Below are 21,466 nucleotides of genomic sequence, written 5' to 3'. Positions count from 1 at the left end.
CTATTAGTGTTTGCACATGTGAGGAGTGTGTGTGTGACCTGGTGAATAAGTGTAGCATTTTGATTGGTTATGTTTGGAAACGAAAAGCAAGTCACTTCCTGTTATATTTTTGTGTTTTAGGTAGAGAATTGTGTGTAGTGTTTTTTAAGTGTTTTATCTCTCAGTCAAACGCTGAGGAATAGCTTATGGTTTTGGATATTTGGTGTGTAGTTTTGCACTTTGAGTGAGAGGTATCAAAAACCGTGTGACATGAAAAGATTTTGTGTGTAAGCAGTTGGACAGAACTGTAAAAAGGAAGTTTGTTCAGAAAAAGTGTCCCAGCAGTGATTCTGAGTGAGGAAAACGAGACCAAAGACTGCATCAGCTTGATCCTGAGCAAAGAGGTAAAACCTCACCCAGATTACTGCACTGAAACTACAGGCTTCTGTATTCATACCCACCCACACATTTACACACCTACACACACACAACATACACACCAGCACACACACATATTTAGGCGCACACATACACACACACACAACCTGTACAAACACACAGAATACAAACACAAAAGGGTGCCTGAACATAGAACTGTACTCTCCCCAGTCAGCAGGAACGTATGACAGGAATTACCCAGCTGGATATGCTGAGGAAGTTGGATAGGGTATAACACACACACACAGACACACACACACACACAACCACACACACACACAAACACAGGCACACACATACACAAACACAGGCACACTTATTAAACACACACACACACAGACACACACGCACACGCACACACACACACACACACACAACCACACACACACATACACAAACACAGGGACACTTATTAAACACACACATACATACACAACTAGCTCTTACTGTCTCATGTCAGAATTAGACATTATTTCTCAAACATCAAGAAAGTATTTGTCAACACAACAGAATGGGGGAAAGCATCTGTCAACATCAAATTCAAAATCAAATAAAATCAAATGTATTTATATAGCCCTTCGTACACCAGCTGATATATCAAAGTGCTGTACAGAAACCCAGCCTAAAACCCCAAACAGCAAGCAATGCAGGTGTAGAAGCACGGTGGCTAGGAAAAACTCCCTAGAAAGGCCAAAACCTAGGAAGAAACCTAGAGAGGAACCAGGCTATGTGGGGTGGCCAGTCCTCTTCTGGCTGTGCCGGGTGGAGATTATAACAGAACATGGCCAAGATGTTCAAATGTTCATAAATGACCAGCATGGTCAAATAATAATAATCACAGGCAGAACAGTTGAAACTGGAGCAGCAGCACGGCCAGGTGGACTGGGGACAGCAAGGAGTCATCATGTCAGGTAGTCCTGAGGCATGGTCCTAGGGCACAGGTTCTCCGAGAGAGTGAAGGAAAGAGAGAAAGAGAATTAGAGAGAGCATACTTAAATTCACACAGGACACCGAATAGGACAGGAGAAGTACTGTAGATATAACAAACTGACCCTAGCCCCCCGACACATAAACTACTGCAGCATAAATACTGGAGGCTGAGACAGGAGGGGTCAGGAGACACTGTGGCCCCATCCGATGATACCCCCAGACAGGGCCAAACAGGAAGGATATAACCCCACCCACTTTGCCAAAGCACAGCCCCCACACCACTAGAGGGATATATTCAACCACCAACTTACCATCCTGAGACAAGGCCGAGTATAGCCCACAAAGATCTCCGCCACGGCACAACCTAAGGGGGGGCGCCAACCCAGACAGGAAGATCACATCATGACAGAATGGGGAAAATATTGTCAACACAACAGAATGGGGGCAAGCATCTGTCAACACAACAGAATGGGGGCAAGCATCTGTGAAACACGACAGAATGGGGGCAAACATCTGTCAACGCAAAAGAATGGGGGCAAGCATCTCAAAGACAAGAGCTTGCTACATACCTATGTCTTTTTAACCTCTTTTTGTGGATATCTGAATCTATCGTCACACTTCAGAAGGTCAACAGTATTTTTTGATATGTATAACAAGGTTGAATATTCTCGCTGTATTTTAGAGGAAGACAGATCTGATTTAAAACAAGTATGTTTCAGTGATAGGGCTGTTTCAAAACCCTGAAGTTGAATTGTTTTTTACAACATATTGACAATAAATACATCTGCCAGATGTAGATGTATGAGTTGGACATGCAGCTGGTTCTCATATTACTGTAGACCATGCTGCAGCGAGTGTAGGACTACCTGTCACAAGATAAACAAGTTACAATGATGAGATGATCGGTCTACATGCATTACTGAGATGAGCTGTCTGTCCCCACACTGAGATGGGCTGTCTGTCCCCACACTGTGAGGAGCTGTCTGTCCCCACACTGAGATGGGCTGTCTGTCCCCAACATGAGATGGGCTGTCTGTCCCCAACATGAGAAGAGCTGTCTGTCCCCACACTGAGATGAGCTGTCTGTCCCCACACTGAGATGAGCTGTCTGTCCCCACACTGAGATGAGCTGTCTGTCCCCACCCTGAGATGGGCTGTCTGTCCCCAACCTGAGATGAGCTGTCTGTCCCCACCCTGACATAGGCTGTCTGTCCCCACACTGTGATGGGCTGTCTGTCCCCACACTGTGATGGGCTGTCTGTCCCCACTGAGATGAGCTGTCTGTCCCCACCCTGTGATGGGCTGTCTGTCCCCACACTGTGAAGGGCTGTCTGTCCCCACCCTGAGATGAGCTGTCTGTCCCCACACTGTGATGGGCTGTCTGTCCCCACACTGTGATGAGCTGTCTGTCCCCACACTGAGATGAGCTGTCTGTCCCCACCCTGTGATGGGCTGTCTGTCCCCACCCTGAGATGAGCTGTCTGTCCCCACCCTGATATGAGCTGTCTGTCCCCACCCTGATATTAGCTGTCTGTCCTCCATCCTGAGATGGGCTGTCTGTCCCCACACTGATATGAGCTGTCTGTCCCCACCCTGATATGAGCTGTCTGTCCCCACCCTGATATGAGCTGTCTGTCCCCACCCTGATATGAGCTGTCTGTCCCCACCCTGATATGAGCTGTCTGTCCCCACCCTGATATGAGCTGTCTGTCCTCCATCCTGAGATGGGCTGTCTGTCCCCACCCTGATATGAGCTGCCTGTCCCCACCCTGATATGAGCTGTCTGTCCCCACCCTGAGATGAGCTGTCTGTCCCCACCCTGAGATGAGCTGTCTGTCCCCACCCTGAGATGAGCTGTCTGTCCCCACCCTGATATGAGCTGTCTGTCCCCACCCTGAGATGAGCTGTCTGTCCCCACCCTGAGATGAGCTGTCTGTCCCCACACTGATGAGCTGTCTGTCCCAATCCTGAGATGGGCTGTCTGTCCCCACCTTGAGATGGGCTGTCTGTCCCCACCCTGATATGAGCTGTCTGTCCCCACCCTGATATGAGCTATCTGTCCCCACCCTGATATGAGCTGTCTGTCCCCACCCTGATATGAGCTGTCTGTCCCCACCCTGATATGAGCTGTCTGTCCCCATCCTGATATGAGCTGTCTGTCCCCACCCTGATATGAGCTGTCTGTCCCCACCCTGAACATTGATTATTCATCATCCAGAGACAAGCCTGATTTAGACATTCATCATTTAACAGTTCCATTTCATGCCACGCTGTTCATATAAATGAATTATTATAAATTACCAATTTCTATGTTATTAATCCCTGGAAAATGGAGTTGTTTTTGGGAGTAAATCTCAGTAACCAGGTTCCCACCATTCAACCCTACTCTATGCTGTAAGGGTACAGTAAGGGTACAGAGTTTATCCCAATTTGCTGAATGAGAAAGTGAACGCTTTAGGAAAATGGCCCGAGGTCAATTTAAGATTGGTCACTTGTCTCTCTCTCTATCCCATATCGCTTTCTATATCTGTCTCTCCCTATTTCTTATGTCTCTTCTCACACACACACACACACACACACACACACACAGACAGACAGACAGACAGACAGACAGACAGACAGACAGACAGACAGACAGACAGACAGACAGACAGACAGACAGACAGACAGACAGACAGACAGACAGACACAAAGACACAAAGACACAAAGACACAAAGACACAAAGACACACACAGACAGAAAGACACACACATACACACACACACAGACAGATAGACACACACACATACACTAACAGACAGACAGACAGACAGACAGACAGACACACACACACACGGACACGGACACACAGGCAAGCACATACAAACACACACACAAACTGGACATCAGAGAACAAACACTGAGAATACTCCGAGTCGATATTCATATAATAATAAGGAATTCCCCTGGACCACGCCCACAAATTGACACCCATTGTAAAACAGAACATGCCTAAAGGCTGCTGAGTTGTTCATTGTACATGTAACCAGGTCGACCTAGGTTCTTAATGCTGCCACTTAGAGGAATAGAGCGTACAAGAAAAGCCCTGTGTCTTCAGTAGGTTACATATGTGTGTGGAAATCATTTAATCACAGGTAGGACATTTAACTTGTTTTCTGTAGTTGTAACTCACCTCACTGTCACGCCCTGATCTGTTTCACCTTGTGCTTGTCTCCACCCCCCTCCAGGTGTCGCCCATCTTCCCCACTTATCCCCTGGGTATTTATACCTGTGTTCTCTGTCTGTCTGTGCCAGTTCGTCTCGTTTGTTCAAGTCAACCAGAGTTTTGTCTCAGCTCCTGGTTTTCCCACCAGTCTCCCTTTTTCTAGTCCTCCTGGTTTTTTGACCCTTGACTGCCCTGACCCGGAGTCTGCCTGCCGTCCTGTACATTTATCCCACCTCTGGATTGCTGACCTCTGCCTGATCTGACCCTGAGCCTGCCTACCGTCCTCTACCTTGACCACTACTCTGGAATGCTGACCTCTGCCTGATCTGACCCTGAGCCTGCCTACCGTCCTCTACCTTGACCACTACTCTGGATTATCGACCCCTTCCTGCCTCGACCTGTCGTTTGCCTGGTTACAATAAACATTGTTACTTCACACAAACTCACGTGGTTGCTAGTGTAACATATGTACTCTCTATGCGTTGTGTTTTCTCAAAATAAATCACTTCGGCCAGTGGTCCCAGTTGAGCATAATTTATTTCTGCTGTTGTTAAATGGGAAACAGCACGTTAGTTGTGCAGGGCTTAACGGTATTGATGGCTGTCGATAGCAAAATCTGTAGCATGAAGAAAACTGTGTTAGCAGTGGGCTTATGTGACCATTACATCGGTGCATGCTAGCTAACACACTTATTTACAGCAATCCTATGCCAAAGCACATCCCAGAAAGCCCCTCAATCCCTAACAGGTACCATATACCCACACATGTATAAATCAGTAACGTACAGCAAACTTGTACACATTGTAAAATAGAAAATAGAAAACAGTATTCAGAACGTGACCTACCCCTTGCATCACATTTTCATACTGAGAAGACCTGACGTTCGCGATCTCCCCCTATCTGCAAGCGGGGCCAATCACAACACACCTTATTGTCATCAGAGTTGTACTAACCTATAAGAATGCTTGAACATTAAAAACATTTCTTTAGAGGCAAGTGGAAACATAACCAACCCTGTTACACTAGCACTGTCATGACTAGCTGGCTAGCACTCACTCACGTGGTTGCTAGCACTGTCATGGCTAGCTGGCTAACATTCACTCATGTGGCTGCTAGCACTGTCATGGCTAGCTGGCAAGCACTCAATCACATGGCTGCTAGCACTGTCATGGCTAGCTGGCTAGTACTCACTCACGTGGTTGCTAGCACTGTCATGGCTAGCTGGGTAGCATTCACTCATGTGGCTGCTAGCACTGTCATGGCTAGCTGGCTAGCACTCACTCATGTGGTTTCTAGCACTGTCATGGCTAGCTGGCTAGCATTCACTCATGTGGCTGCTAGCACTGTCATGGCTAGCTGGCTAGCACTCAATCACATAGTTGCCATCACTGTCAAAGGGGCATGAAGGAAGTACTGCAATATTATGTTTTTATGAGTAGTGAGAACTCGGTAGCAGGCAATGTTGAAAAGTAATCTTTAAAAATGTATTTTTCTTAAATGTAGTTTTCTAATTTACTAAAAAAAGGAGACAACAAGAAAATGCATTTGAAAATGCTCCAGTTTTAGCTGTGAGCCAATGGTGTAATTTAGGTAACCACAGGGCCAGGACATTCTATTTAATACCGGCTAGGACTGTAGCCACATCTCACTGAGAAGTCACACTGAGAGGGATAACTAGAAATCAAGCAGAGGTCAAAGTTAGTCAATAGTAGTCAGGCTGGGGTGGCGTGGAGAGAGAGAGAGAAATGTTTGGTAAATATTTAGCGGCCATCAAGCTAATGGAGTGGTCCACTAAATCTTTCTCTCTCTCTCTCGTACACTGTCATCCCCCTCTCACACACACTGTCATCCCCCTCTCAGACACACTGTCATCCCCCCCTCTCACACACTGCCAACCCCCTTCAAGCCAACTCTTGTCTAACATGTCGGAGGAAATTATTTCAAATCACATTGATTCTCACTCAGACAGACTACCAAGATAACAGAACTCCTAAATTATTTCAAATAACTTTGCTTCTCACTCAGACAGAATACCAACATAAAAATAAGTCCTAGGAGGGACGTTTGCCATTCAAACAGATGGGAAACACACAAACACACACACACACACACACACACACACAGTTAAACACACAAACACACACACACACACACACACAGTTAAACACACACGCGATAGCTCACCACAGCACAAAGGCGTGTTATTAAATTAGATGGAGAAAATGGTCAAACAGATGGGAAACACACAAACACACACACACACACACACACACACACACACAGTTAAACACACAAACACACACACACACACAGTTAAACACACACGCGATAGCTCACCACAGCACAAAGGCGTGTTATTAAATTAGATGGAGAAAATGCGCACAGCGCCTCAAAGACAAAAGCCTTTTTTCTCCACCTAATCCCAACAAAGGGATGCTTACTCCTTTGTTCTCCTCTCTTCTCCACTCGGACAACAAACGAGGGACCGAGGGAAAAAAGGAAGGAAGGAGTGCTGCCAAGCCCATGCAGAGAAATCTCAGCCGTTTTGTGTGTCTTCTTTTTCAGAGGAGTTAATCTGAACTGATTAGGAACTGTTCAACAGACACTGTCGTCTTCCTGGAAGAGAAGAAGAGATGAAACAAAACGAGGAAACAAAATAAACCACTTTTCCAGTTACATCCATCTCAGTAACAACAGACACACATACTGTATGCACGCACACAACATACAACACACACACACACACACACCAACACACAACACACAACACACACAACACACCACACACACACAACACACACACCACACCACACACCACACAAAACACACACAACACACCACACACACAACACACCACACACACACCATACACACACACACACACAACACACACACACACACACACCACACACCACACACAAACACACAACTCACAACAAACACACACAACACACAACTCACAACAAACACACACAACACACACTACACAGCACGGAAGAAAGAGAAAGTTGATCAATATGAGTACTCTGTTTAAACAGCTGTCAGAGACATACAGCAAACATAAGAGGTAATGTTCAAATCCAGGATCACTCAACACACGGGTGTGTGTGTGTGTGTGTGTGTGTGTGTGTGTGTGTGTGTGTGCGTGCATACAGCATGTGTGTATGTTGTTACTGAGATGGTTGTAACAGGAAGAGTAGTTGATTTTGTTTCCTCATGCTAATCAGCTCTAGATGACCTTAAGGTGAGTGAGTGGGCCACTGACACACAGAGAGAAGGAGGAGAGGAGAGACAGAGAGGGGATATGAGCAATAGAGATGGTGATGGAGAGGGAGAGTGGGCTGAATGACAGAAAGTAATGAATTCATCTTCATTCATTACACGAGTCAGATAATCTTAGCTAGGAAACAGCTACCGCACAACAAACACACACATATCGTACACACACACACACATATCGTACACACACACACACACACACACACACACTAGACACACACACATATCGTACACACACACACACACACACCTTACCGCCTGTTCCACCTCCACCTGTCGGATACAGGTGAAAAGGTTTCCTTCTATTTCAACTGTCTAGCGAGGGAGATAATTATTAATGAGGAAGAGGGGGAGGAGCGATGAGAAGCTGTGTGGAAGGGAGGAGAAATTGAGGAGACAGTGAACATTATTCAGGTAAAAAAAAGTATTTAACCCAGACCCAACCAGACAAATGACGAATAGTAATGAGATACATTGATCTATTTTCATTTGATTAGTGATGTCTGGCTCGGACCTTTGTAACCCAGAATACTCAATCACCTAGCCACGAGAAGACGGAAGGACAGAGTTCATTTCTTAACCACCAGGGCTTTTGGTCACTTTCTACTGTAATTAGGGTGTGTGTGTGTAGTGTGTGTGTGTGTGTGTGTTCCAGCGACCATATATGGGCAATAATAAAGCACCACTACAAGATCCACAAGGACAGCACATGGCCCATCCTGCCCTCTGATTGGATCAGGGCCCTGGGGTCTCCACGTTTTCCTGTGATTGGATAAAACCCTGGGGGCATCCGATCTCTCTCTCTCTCTCTCTCTCTCTCTCTCTCTGACAGAAAGAGGGGCATTTGGCTGCCGATCTCAACCCCTAGAATACCCTTGAAGACCGAATGCTTGTTTAAGCCTTTTTTCATCCTGAAGGCTCATCTCTCTTCCTTTCCCAACGTCTCAGTTTTCTCTGTTTAATGACTTCCTCTCACTCCCACTGGTACTGCTCGGCCTGAGGGTGGCTCCCCAACTCACACTTTCACCTGTGTGTGTGTAAGCGCCCATATATGTGCAATAATAAAACACCACTACAAGGTCCACAAGGACAGCACATGGCCCATCCTGCCCTCTGATTGGATCAGGGCCCTGGGGTCTCCACGTTTTCCTGTGATTGGATAAAACCCTGGGGGCATCCGATCTCTCTCTCTCTGTCTCTCTCTCTCTGTTTGTTTGTGTTGTTAGGTTCTAAATATCAGAGTAGGAAATTGACGGACAATATGAAAGCTCCAACCAAGTTTATTCTCCCAAAGAATCGAACAGCTGAACAGACAAAAGTGGTCGTTGTATATATATATCCCAATTTGGAGTGGAATCTCCTCCTTCTCTCTAAACATTACTTCTTTGTTGCTAGGCTGGAAATTAAGTGACACGGCAATAAACTGTTCCTTCTCCCTCAACATGATCTGACATGACCTCGACCCCCTTCTTCACTAATCCACAGGTCTCTACCCTTATCAGTGCCTGCCAACATGTGATCGTCTTCCTTGCACTCAGCACATTCCGAGCTTAACCACATCCACCTTATATCCATCCCCCCTACAGATAACCTTTAGCCTCTGGTGTAGACCATGGACTATGGCACCTCTCATGTCTCTAGTATAACCAATGACCAATTATATTCAAAGTTTGGAAATCCGAGCCCATCAGCGTGTAGTGAGGTATGGTTTAACATTCAGGTATGAACCTGGTTCTTTATGCTTCAAGCACGTAGGCGTTGTTATGGTAATTGTTTCCACAGGGATGAAGCAATCCGTCACCAGCTGAGACAAAGGGGAAATCAGTCACCTACCACATCCCCTGATCCTATTGCCATGGGGACAAGATCAGAGAGAGACATGGGAAGACAGAGTGTGTGAGTGAGAGAGAGAGAGAGACAGAGAGGGATAGACAGAGACAGAGACAGAGACAAAGACAGAGACAGAGAGAGAGAGAGAGAGAGAGAGAGAGAGAAAGAGAGAAATTGAGAGACAGAGAGAGAGAGAGACAGAGAGTACAATTGTTCCTTCTCTACTGCTACTTAAGACAGTGGTTCCCATGAGGTGACGAAAGCATGTCCACACACACACACACACACACAGATTGATGAAAAGAGCTCCGGCCTGCAGTCACACTTCAAAGGTCCTCTCCTTGATTGGGCCACCTGAGGTTTGATGGTAAAGGCAGGACAAAGCCAGCGACACAGAGGAAGAGAGGCCTTATCTATTTCATTATTAACTCACTGTCTGTCCTTTTGAATTTTCTCTATACTGCACAGTGTCATTATGCTAATGAGTGAAGAGCCAGTGATGAGTCAGCACTACATCAGCCTGGTTATGTCATCGTGTCAATCAAACAAGTCTAGACACGTTAAAGCTTCCATCTGGGGACTCGTCTTTGATCAGTTCCCTGCTGTCTGTTGGTGGGTCCTGTGGGGCTCAGAGGGCTTTAAAGTCTGGTTGGGGCACAGTCACAGGAGTGATTCCTGATGGTACAGTCACAGGAGTGATTCCCGATGGTACAGTCACAGGAGTGATTCCCGATGGTACAGTCACAGGAGTGATTCCCGATGGTACAGTCACAGGAGTGATTCCTGATGGTACAGTCACAGGAGTGATTCCTGATGGTACAGTCACAGGAGTGATTCCTGATGGTACAGTCACAGGAGTGATTCCTGATGGTATGGTAGGCTCCATTTTGCAATTTAGGGGCTATATGTGTGTTTATGAGAGTGTGTGCCAGCATGTGTGTGTGTGTCGACATGTCTACCTATTATTGTGTTTGTGTGTGTATATGTGTGTGTCTGTGAGTGTGGGTCTGTTTGTGTGGGTGCATGCGTGAATGTCAGAATGTAAGTTATTCCGGGTGGCGTGGCTGGCTGTGCTCGTGTTTCTTGTCATGGTCAGTGTCTGCATCAACATTTCTCGCAAGGCCTGGGGATGTCACCGTACGCATCATCATTCATGGCCTGGAGGATCTCTCAGCGTTCATGCATCATATTGAATCACAATCATCATGGCCACCTCTAACCTCCCATCAGTCTCCAGGCCTCTCAGCTGAGAGAGGAGCGATGCAAGTGGACAGAGGAGGATGACTGGGCCTATACAGTTATATCAGACAATCTGCTTATTAAAATCACATTTGAACCGGATAGTTAGATAGCCATGTTTATCTTAAAGGTTGTATTCCTGCAATCCTACGATGCGAATTCCCTGAATTACTGTTTGATGATACAATAGTGTGTATATCCAAGATGGTGTAGCAGTGAGACGTCTTTGTCCTTCATCTTGTCATGTCCCATGTATATGTCTTTCTATATCTTATTCTTCACATATCTTTTTAATATTTTTGTAAACCACAACTTCAAATAACTCTTCTGCAACCCGCCTCACCCAATGTGGTGTGATTCTGTTTTTTCTAAAGTATCATTATTTTTCTCGGAACCGGTAAAACTTTTCCCTCGGTTACCTCAGAACCAGAATCCCCCAACAGAAGCTAGCCAGCTCACTAGCTACTAGATAGTAGTCAGCTAACCACTGCTAGCGGTCATCAGCTAACCATTAGCTCGGAAAGCTCTCGCCAGTTTGTACAACGTGACTCAGACAGGAGCATACCGGACCTATTTTCGCTCCATATCCCTGGGTTCCTATCGCATGCTCTGGACCTTTTCACCTGGATCATTGCAGCTAGCTAGCTGCTATCCGACTGACAACTCCTGGCTGACGTCTGTACCGAAGCAAGCACCAATTAGCCTGGAGCTAGCCCATGCTAGGCCCTCTCTCCCGGCTAGCTGAAGAGGCCCATCAGATGATATTTAATTGAAACGAACTGAACACTGAAATACAAAACAATAAACGATGTGAACAAAACGAAAACCGAAACAGTACCGTGTGGCGACAAACACTCACACGGAAAACAAACACCCACAAACCAGAAGTGAAACCCAGGCTACCTAAGTATGATTCTCAATCAGAGACAACTAACGACACCTGCCTCTGATTGAGAGCCATACTAGGCCGAACAAAAAAACTAACATAGAAAAACACAAGCTTTGTTTTTCTATGTTGACTGCCCACCCCAACTCAAGCACCGGGATCTCCTGCCTGTCCGGCGCTGCCGGAATCTCCTGTCCAATCAGGACCCATGGCTAGGGTCCCCAGTCGGAGGACTACTCTAACTACTCTTAGTTATTGACCACATGGTCCACAGTGTCAAAGGTGAGCGGAGTGGAGGAGTGGTTCATGGTCAGGTGTCTGTTACCAATAGAAGTGCAGCTCTCCTCTCTGTCTGTGTGTCTGTCTGTCTGTCTGTCTGTGTGTGTGTGTGTCTGTGTCTGTCTGTCTGTCTGTGTCTGTCTGTCTGTGTCTGTCTGTCTGTGTCTGTGTCTGTCTGTCTGTGTCTGTCTGTCTGTGTCTGTCTGTCTGTGTCTGTCTGTCTGTCTGTGTCTGTCTGTGTCTGTGTCTGTCTGTCTGTGTCTGTCTGTCTGTGTCTGTCTGTCTGTCTGTGTCTGTCTGTCTGTGTCTGTGTCTGTCTGTCTGTGTCTGTCTGTCTGTGTCTGTCTGTCTGTGTCTGTCTGTCTGTCTGTGTCTGTCTGTCTGTCTGTGTCTGTCTGTCTGTGTCTGTCTGTCTGTGTCTGTCTGTCTGTGTCTGTCTGTCTGTGTCTGTCTGTGTGTGTGAGAGAGAGAGAGATCCTGCATTTTTCAGCATGTTCTTGAAAAAGATAGATTTAGAGTTAGATAAACTTGGATTTTCTGTCAGGGACATATACAGGATACTACCATCCACAACATAACCTTCACTATGTCACCAGGACATATACAGGATACTACCCTCCACAACACTATGTCACCAGGACATATACAGGATACTACCCTCTACAACACTATGTCACCAGGACATATACAGGATACTACCCTCTACAACACTATGTCACCAGGACATATACAGGATACTACCCTCCACAACAACCTTCACTATGTCACCAAGACATATACAGGATACTACCATCCACAATATAACCTTCACTATGTCACCAGGATATATACAGGATACTACCCTCCACAGCACTATGTCACCAGGACATATACAGGATACTACCCTCCACAACACTATGTCACCAGGACATATACAGGATACTACCCTCCACAACATAACCATCACTATGTCACCAGGACATATACAGGATACTACCCTCTACAACACTATGTCACCAGGACATATACAGGATGCTACCCTCCACAACACTATGTCACCAGGACATATACAGGATGCTACCCTCCACAACACTATGTCACCAGGACATATACAGGATACTACCCTCTACAACACTATGTCACCAGGACATATACAGGATACTACCCTCCACAACATAACCATCACTATGTCACCAGGACATATACAGGATACTACCCTCTACAACACTATGTCACCAGGACATATACAGGATGCTACCCTCCACAACACTATGTCACCAGGACATATACAGGATACTACCCTCTACAACACTATGTCACCAGGACATATACAGGATGCTACCCTCCACAACACAACCATCACTCCAAATCAAAACTCCAAACCCACAACCTGATTTTGGAATGACCTAATTACCTAATGATTTTGGAATGACCTAATACCAAATAGAATTATTTCCAAGCTATACAGAAAATTCAGTGGCAAACAAACAACAGAAACCTGATAGCACCATTCAACCTTGGAACTGAGTGAGTAATGTTTAGTCTATGTTTAAGCTACTTTTAAAGCCAAGAAGAAAAAATAAATGGCAGTGATATATTTTACTTTAAAAGGGCTGAATGCTAAGTTAAGGGTACCAAGCTTGAAACAACTTCAACTAGCACTGACGTGTCAAGTGAGAGGTGTCAACGCCCTTTAGCCCAACAATGGCTAAAGAGCCCCAACCAAATGGAGAGGCCTTAGAAGCACCCTCCCGCTAACTAAAATACAGTATGTACTGTATGTAAAGAATTAAAAGACACACGAAAAGAGTACAAAATGAAGCTCCTTATAGAAAATCAAGAGACACTTTTGGCTGACTATTATAAAAATGGGAACATAAGCAACTTCATATTCCACACAAACCATCCCCTGGCATGGAGCTATATTAACCAGACCATCCCCTGGCATGGAGCTATATATATTAACCAGACCATCCCCTGGCATGGAGCTATATTAACCAGACCATCCCCTGGCATGGAGCTATATTAACCAGACCATCCCCCATCCCCTGGCATGGAGCTATATTAACCAGACCATCCCCTGGCATGGAGCTATATTAACCAGACCATCCCCTGGCATGGAACTATGTTAACCAGACCATCCCCTGGCATGGAGCTATATTAACCAGACCATCCCCTGGCATGGAGCTATATTACCCAGACCATCCCCTGGCATGGAGCTATATTAACCAGACCATCCCCTGGCATGGAGCTATATTAACCAGACCATCCCCGGGCATGGAGCTATATTACCCAGACCATCCACTGTCATGGAGCTATATTACCCAGACCATCCCCTGGCATGGAGCTATATTACCCAGACCATCCCCTGGCATGGAGCTATATTAACCAGACCATACTCTGGCATGGAGCTATATTAACCAGACCAACCCCTGGCATGGAGCTATATTACCCAGACCATCCCCTGTCATGGAGCTATATTAACCAGACCATCCCCTGGCATGGAGCTATATTACCCAGACCATCCCCTGGCATGGAGCTATATTAACCAGACCATCACATGGCATGGAGCTATATTAACCAGACCATCCCCCATCCCCTGGCATGGAGCTATATTAACCAGACCATCCCCCATCCCCTGGCATGGAGCTATATTAACCAGACCATCCCCTGGCATGGAGCTATATTAACCAGACCATCCCCTGGCATGGAGCTATATTAACCAGACCATCCCTTGGCATGGAGCTATATTAACCAGACCATCCCCTGGCATGGAGCTATATTAACCAGACCATCCCCCATCCGCTGGCATGGAGCTATATTAACCAGACCAACCCCTGGCATGGAGCTATATTAACCAGACCATGCCCTGGCATCGAGCTATATGAACCAGACCAACCCCTGGCATGGAGCTATATTAACCAGACCATCCCTTGGCATGGAGCTATATTAACCAGACCATCCCCTGGCATGGAGCTATATTAACCAGACCATCCCCCATCCGCTGGCATGGAGCTATATTAACCAGACCAACCCCTGGCATGGAGCTATATTAACCAGACCATCCCCTGGCATCGAGCTATATGAACCAGACCAACCCCTGGCATGGAGCTATATTAACCAGACCATCCCCTGGCATCGAGCTATATTAACCAGACCAACCCCTGGCATGGAGCTATATTAACCAGACCATCCCCTGGCATGGAGCTATATTAACCAGACCATCCCCTGGCATGGAGCTATATTAACCAGACCATCCCCATCCCCTGGCATGGAGCTATATTAACCAGACCATCCCCTGGCATCGAGCTATATTAACCAGACCATCCCCTGGCATGGAGCTATATTAACCAGACCATCCCCTGGCATCGAGCTATATTAACCAGACCATCCCCTGGCATGGAGCTATATTAACCAGACCATCCCCCATCCCCTGGCATGGAGCTATATTAACCAGACCATCCCCCATCCCCTGGCATGGAGCTATATTAACCAGACCATCCCCTGGCATGGAGCTATATTAACCAGACCATCCCCTGGCATGGAGCTATATTAACCAGACCATCCCCTGGCATGGAGCTATATTACCCAGACCATACCCTGGCATGGAGCTACATTAACCAGACTATCCCCTGGCATGGAGCTATATTAACCAGACCATCCCCTGGCATGGAGCTATATTAACCAGACCGTCCCCTGGCATGGAGCTATATTAACCAGACCATCCCCTGGCATGGAGCTATATTAACCAGACCATCCCCTGGCATGGAGCTATATTAACCAGACCATCCCCTGGCATGGAGCTATATATATTAACCAGACCATCCCCTGGCATGGAGCTATATTAACCCGACCATCCCCTGGCATGGAGCTATATTAACCAGACCATCCCCTGGCATGGAGCTATATTAACCAGACCATCCCCCATCCCCTGGCATGGAGCTATATTAACCAGACCATCCCCTGGCATGGAGCTATTTTAACAAGACCATCCCCTGGCATGGAGCTATATTAACCAGACCAACCCCTGGCATGGAGCTATATTAACCAGACCATCCCCTCGCATGGCCCAGTGCTATATTAACCAGACCATCCCCTGGCATGGAGCTATATTAACCAGACCGTCCCCTGGCACAGTGCTATATTAACCAGACCATCCCCTGGCATGGCACAGTGCTACATTAACCAGACCACCCCCTGGCATGGCACAGTGCTATATTAACCAGACCATCCCCTGGCATGGCACAGAGCTATATTAACCAGACCATCCCCTGGCATGGAGCTATATTAACCAGACCATCCCCTGGCATGGCACAGTGCTATATTAATCAGATTATCCCCTGTCATGGCACAGTGCTAAATTAACACACTACCCTTCTGTTAAGAGGAGGAGTGATACAGATGGTTGGAAATTGAAGACACTAGACAACGAGGATAATGAGTCAGGACATACACATCTCTATAAGTCTGGAACGGTATTGGTACAGGGCAATCGCAAACAGTTTCAGCTGGACTTTCACCTAATCAAAGAAATAGCTCAGCAAGAGAAGCTCTCCCTTGAGAAAGATACCCCCACACCGAGCGGGTCAGACCAGACCTCTTCATTACATAAACCCACAGATGAGCAACCCCAAGCGGAAAGTCAACCTCCCAGCACAGAGTACTACTCCCTCGTTGAAATGAGGGATAAATTAACCCAGCTGGAGGGAAGGCAGGTGACGCTGGAACAGCAGGTGATTACACTCCAGTCAGCACAGACCCAGACAACAGTCCAGCACAACAACACTCCCTTAACCAGACCTGGATAGCTGGAGGTGTAGAGAGACATATCTGCACTCTGGACTGTAGTGAGAAAACATCAACAGGAGAAAGAGCTGGAGGTGTAGAGAGATATCTGCACTCTGGACTGTGGTGAGAAAACATCAACAGGAGAAAGAGCAGGAGAAGAGAGCATGAGGAGAGGATCAGACTGCAGGAGGAGAGGTTGACGGGGGTGGCGTGTGACAGAGAACAACCCATTAGAGAGGTGGCCCCCCCCGCAGAGAAGCCAGCCGAACAGTCCACCCTAGACCCTGATCATAGCATCCACAACACAGCGGGACAGCCAAATGAAGAAGCCCAAGACCATGGGATCCCACCCCCTCTGAGCACCTACCCCCTGTCAGCCACCCTGATAGCCCTCCTGACTACCCCCTCACACCCACTGAGGACATACACAAGACACAGATTGTACTCCTTATGGACTCAAACAGGAAATATATAAACTCTGGTGTACAAACACCCAGCGCACCCTAGACCCTCTGTCTGAGGACCAACTAGGGTCACCCAGCGCACCCTAGACCTTCTGTCTGAGGACCAACTAGGGTCACCCAGCCACATAATAATACACACAGGCACAAACGACCTGAGAGCACAGCACGAAAGGGTGGCGACAGCACTCAAGGGAGTGATTTAAAAAGCTACTTTCCCCAACACACAAGTGGTTTTAACAGAGGGGTAGTGTGCTAATATAGCACTGTGCAATGTCAGGGGATGGTTTGTGTGGAATGTGAGGTTGCTGATGTTTACATTTTTATAATAGTCAGCAAAAAGTGCCTCTTGATTTTGCATAAGGAGCTTCATTTTGTGATCTTTCCTTGCCTTGTATCAAGCTTGGCATTCTTTACATACACAGGGTACTGCATTTTAATTACCTCTTAATAGCGGGAGGCAGCTTCTAAGGCCTCTCCATTTGGTTGGAGTAGACTGTTTGACTCTCCTGCCATTGTTGGGCTAAAGGGCTTTGACACCAACAAATGGTTAGGAAGTACATTGACACACAGCCTTACTGTAGAATTTACAGCGACATACAGCCAGACTTTAGGATGTAAATCGACACACAACCAGACTGTAGATCTTCATATCATTGTGAAGCAGAATTCACCAAGCGTTGGATTGTTCACCCACTAATAGGGAACGTGAGCTGGGTTTAGACCGTCATGAGACAGGTTAGTTTTACCCTGCTGATGATGTGTTGTCGCAGTACATTAACATACAGCCAGATTGTAGAATGTACATAGACACACATTCAGACTGAAGAATGGAGGTCGACACATATCCAGGCTGTAGGATGAACAACAACACACATCCAGACTGTAGAATGGAGGTCGACACACATCCAGGCTGTAGGATGAACATCAGCACATCCAGGCTGTAGGATGAACAGCAACACATCCAGGCTGTAGGATGAACAGCAACACATCCAGGCTGTAGGATGAACAGCAACACATCCAGGCTGTAGGATGAACATCAACACATCCAGGCTGTAGGATGAACATCAACACATCCAGGCTGTAGGATGAACATCAACACATCCAGGCTGTTGGATGAACATCAACACATCCAGGCTGTGGTTGTTCAGGTTGTGTACCTGGATGACATCCTCATCTTCTCCAGGTTCATGGTTGAACACATCCACAGCCGAAAGTGTTTCTCACGTTCCTCAGATCTCCTTCCTAGGGTACATCATATCTCAGGGCTATGTACGGATGGACTCCCAAAAGATAGAAGCGGTGGTCATCTGGCCGCGGCCCAGCATAGTCGAGAAAGTCAAGCGTTTTTGTGATTTTGCTAATTTCTACCAGATAATTGTGAGAGACTTTAGTTTGGTGGCTGCTCCATTGGTAGCACTCAGCTAGGCATGTAAGCTGGACTCCTGCTGCTGAGATAGGTGTTCCAGGACCTAAAACGTCAGTTTTCTTCTCCACCCATTCTAGTTAATGCGGATCCTTCTCTTCCCTTCGTGGTAGAGGTGGATGCCTCTGACTTCGGTTTTTTTGTGCAGTTCTGTCTCAACGCTCGCTCATCCTCACACCGGTGTCCTGATGTATAGAGACTGCAGTGAGGGAGGCACAAAGTAGTGAGGCAGTTCCTGACGGCTGCCTATCTAACAGAGATTTTGTTCCTCTTGAGGCATGGTCCAAGGTACTTCAGTGGGCTCACTCGTCTCATCTCACTTCTCATCCAGGAGGGCAGCAAATGCTAGAGTTTCTGAGGAGTAGGTTTTGGTGTCTCCTCGGCGGAGGCGGACACTCTGACCTTTGTGGCTGTCTGTCCGACATGTGTCCGGAACAAGACTCCTCGTCACAGCCTCTGCGGCTTCTTCGTCCACCTTGGTCTCATCTCTCTATGGATTTCATGTTGGGTCTTCCATCCTCAGAGGGCCACACTGTCATCCTGGTCAATGTGGACCACTTTTCCAAGGTAGCACATTTCATTCTGCTGCCTCAGCTTCCATCTGCCATGAGACTGCTCAGCTATTCAGCATGTTTTCCACCTTCACGGACTTCCTCTGGACATTTGTGGCTCCGGTTGAAACAGTTTGCCTCCAGATTCTGGAGGGCATTCTGTACTCTTCTGGGGTCATCAACCAGTTTGTCCTCGGGCTATCACCCTCAGTCCAACGGTCAAACAGAGCAGGTGAACCGGGAACTGGAGACCTCCTTACGGTAATGTGTGTCCGCCACTTGGATTCAGCATCTTCCCTGGGTGGAGTACGCACACAACACTCTCCAGTGTTCCTCCAGTGGCCTGTCACCAATCCAGGTTTTGTATGGATACCAGGCTCCTCTGTTTCCAGCCGGACATGGAAGAGGGCTTGGTCAGCGCTCCTGAGGTCCTCAGCTTGGGTTCAACGACAGGCCAACCGTCATCACCGTTCGAGTCCCCTCTGCCTCTGCGTGTGGAATCAAGGACGTTGGCACCCCAGTGCGTCTTCCCCAGTCCATGAGGGTTCATCCCACCTTCCACATCTCCACAATCAAGCCTGTGGTGTTCATTCCTCTGGTTCCGGCCACTCGGCCTCCACCTCTGCCTCGCATGATAGCGGGACAGCCAGCCTACACTGTGCGACACATCCTCTCCAGTTGCCAGTTCTGGCGTGGGACTCAGTATCTCGTGGACTGGGAAGTTTACGGTCCTAATGACCGATCCTGGGTTGCGTCTCGGGACATTCTGGACACCGGACTTGTTACGAATCCCTTTTGGCCCGACAGTCTAGGGGCGATGGTAACGAGACCTGTAACATAACTCATGCAAATTATAATAGTGAAAAAGTAAAAGTGAGAACGAAATAACCACAGACAACTAAATTACCGTCAAACACATGATTTATTAGAAAACACACGGTAATGGGGGGGGGGGGGGGGGGGGGCTGAGCCAAGGAAACAAACAATAATCATCCAAAACACCCCTAAGCTAGACTAGCCTATTCCAACAACAGCTAACTAACTAACCAAACATACAGTGGGTGGTCCACCCAGTTCTAACTAGTGTTTTTAACAAAGTTGACCTACGGGTAGTGTATGCCCATGGGCGACTTGTCTTGGTTCCCCCTTTTCCCACCAGCAAACAAACACAAACACCATAACCAAAAACAATACTCACAGGTGAGGACAAAGTGATATGGACGTGCTCAAACAAAAGATAGCTCAATACATAAAGAGCGATAGAGAGACATAGTAGGAGTGGGTGAAACAGAGTAATCTACAGACATATGGCATTTACAGAGAGATTGAGCTCCAGAGCAAACAACTGACAGGGTTTTTAAACCAAGGGAAAGGAACTGTGATTGGGTAAGAAACAGGAGGAGGTGTGTCTTCTGATTGATGATTGATTGATTGGTGACTGATTGAGGAGTGATGATTTTCACCTGTGAGGGGAGAAGGAGAGAAAAGAACACAGGATACATACACACACGCGCACACACAGGATACCTGAATTCGTAACAGGACTCATTTGGGATTTCCATCACCATTCAGCTACCCAATGGTGGAACATTAGGATCTGTTCCTTGAGGTGGGGGTCCTGTCACAGTTTCTGTGTTACTTGATTGTTGTTTCCTTAGGTTACCGCTGGAGGAAACCATTACCCTGTTTTCTAGTTTCCAGGTTACCCTGATTATTACTTATTGGATTCACTTGTCTTTAATTACCTTTCTGTTCTCTTGGCCTCTATCTTTTCTTAGGTCTCATGTTTTATTAGTGTGCTCTTGTGAGGTTGCCTTGTTTCTTTTAAGACTGTAAGTAAAAGTTCTGGATTTCCCCTTACCTCTGCTTGCTGCGTTTCTCGGCGCCTGGGTTCGAGTTTGTACTAGCATTATTGTTACAGTGAGTGAGTGAGTGAGTGAAGTGAATGAGAGATTGAGTTTAGTTCATGATGAGGAAATACACGTAAAGTCATACAACTGTAGAGAGATATCCTCAGACGTGGAAAAACAAAATGTTAATTCCACATCCGTCTATAACCTTGTCTTGTCAGAGATCTTTCTTTAGATGTTCCCACATGAAGTGCTCTGAACCATGCAAAGAATCATGGGATTCCATGCAGCCCCTATCGACCAATCCCCAGTGGCCCGATCTTTTATACGTGCACTGCACCAGAA

General features: G+C 46.8%; 1 pseudogene; it reads right to left on the bottom strand.

The window, feature by feature from the left end:
- The window catches only part of LOC110503406, a 91,958-nt pseudogene extending 72,137 nt beyond the window's left edge, over positions 1–19,821 (bottom strand).
- Between the last annotated feature and the right edge of the window lie 1,645 nt (positions 19,822–21,466).

This window comes from Oncorhynchus mykiss, chromosome 24 (genome assembly GCF_013265735.2).
Source record: "Oncorhynchus mykiss isolate Arlee chromosome 24, USDA_OmykA_1.1, whole genome shotgun sequence".
In the NCBI taxonomy this organism is placed as follows: Eukaryota; Metazoa; Chordata; class Actinopteri; order Salmoniformes; family Salmonidae; genus Oncorhynchus; species Oncorhynchus mykiss.
Note: the sequence above shows the minus strand (reverse complement) of the source record. Positions and strands in the feature narration are given on the sequence as shown.